Here is a 1,455-nt window from a genome sequence, read left to right as displayed (position 1 = left end):
AGAGCATTCTATCTTTCACATCATCAAATAATTGACTCAATTCAAACCAATCCTCAACTGATTAAACTCATTTCAAATATTTAAAGAACCAACTTCAAACATTACATTTCACAAGCCACACAACAATTCAGCCAAGCCAACATCCATAATCGTTCGAGTCAATCAAATAATACATAAGGCAAATACAATCACTAATTACACCATATCTCACATCAGTATCCATATGTAATAATTCCAATAATAAACTGTAGTTTTCGGAAAGCGCCCCTACCTCAAAACGCAATTCCATAATCCAAGCGCCTCCTAAGTTCTTTTCACCTCAACTCAAAATCAAAGGCAGCTTCAAAGCGCAGCCCCACACATTTTCGCAGCAGCATAGACAGCTCTAAATTACAACAAGCAACCTCAGTTACTAACTCTAGGAACATTAATACCGTAAAGGCTTTAATACACGTACGGGACACTAATGTAGGGCTTTTGAAACATAATTTCTTACCGGAATTTCAACACGAAGCAGCTGCAATTTTGAACCGGCCCTGGCAACAGCTCCGGCGGCGGCCAGAAGCTCTGGTGGATCAACTATAGAAACCACGCAACATCAAAACCTTATCAAGATCCAAAATGACCGAAACAACAAATTAAAATCCTTACCGACAGAGTTCTCCGGCGACTGAGCTACATTCTCCGGCGGCAGAGACGGCGGAGCAGCTCGAACAGCCAGCTGCAGTGACGGCGCTAACCAGCACCAACATCCACCACAGATGCATCAAGGATTCCAAACAAGCATATGCAACTGAGGTCAAACAAGAATGCATATGAATAGAGAAATAGAGTGGAAACATCAAATTACTTTTCAAGAGGAGTACCAAACAAGAACTTCAAGTTAGGATATGAAAGAACAGGTAGACTCGAACAGAATTCAAGACACACAACTGAATAGCCTCGAGAAAAAGTTTCTAACGTTCCCCCAACCCACGATTCACTTTACTCAAAACTCGTATTTCATCTATGATAACCCATCAGTGCTTCCATATACATAATTCACTAGTATTAAGCCGGCCAAACTTAATATCAGGAATTATGCAATGCAAGACTAACAGCGTTAATCAATAGACCGTCATGTGCATAAAGCTCTAATTCTCGTCATTCAACAAGACCTAATACATGACAAACGCTCAAAGTATGCAACTGAAGCATAGTCAGTCCATTCCTCAGGCTCTACAGGAAGAACTGCTCTGATACCATAATGTAACACCCTAACTACCAAAGCTCACGCTTCCGGCTGCGTAACTCTGATAGCTCGGACATTACGACAACACTTATACTATTTAATACTAAAATATGAGTCTGTTTAAAACTTTAAACCGCAATACTGCTCCCAAAGATACTTTCGTTCGATAACGTACATTCATAAATACCATACAACTTACAAAAACTCATAAAGAGTACATCCAT

At 40.0% G+C, this 1,455-nt stretch overlaps 1 long non-coding RNA gene across 1 annotated transcript in view; it reads right to left on the bottom strand.

Moving 5' to 3' along the window:
• LOC110265849 overlaps positions 367 to 1,455 on the bottom strand; it is a 3,886-nt gene continuing 2,797 nt past the window's right edge. Inside the window, exons 2-3 of the long non-coding RNA XR_002352295.1 lie at positions 497 to 579; positions 367 to 385 (exon numbers count right to left, since the gene is read on the bottom strand). This is a non-coding gene — a long non-coding RNA (uncharacterized LOC110265849). The remainder of the gene's footprint in view (positions 386 to 496; positions 580 to 1,455) is intronic.

Source organism: Arachis ipaensis, chromosome B08 (genome assembly GCF_000816755.2).
Source record: "Arachis ipaensis cultivar K30076 chromosome B08, Araip1.1, whole genome shotgun sequence".
Taxonomy (NCBI): domain Eukaryota; kingdom Viridiplantae; phylum Streptophyta; class Magnoliopsida; order Fabales; family Fabaceae; genus Arachis; species Arachis ipaensis.
The sequence above is the reverse complement of the archived record's forward strand: the minus strand, read 5'-3'. Positions and strand labels throughout refer to the sequence as shown.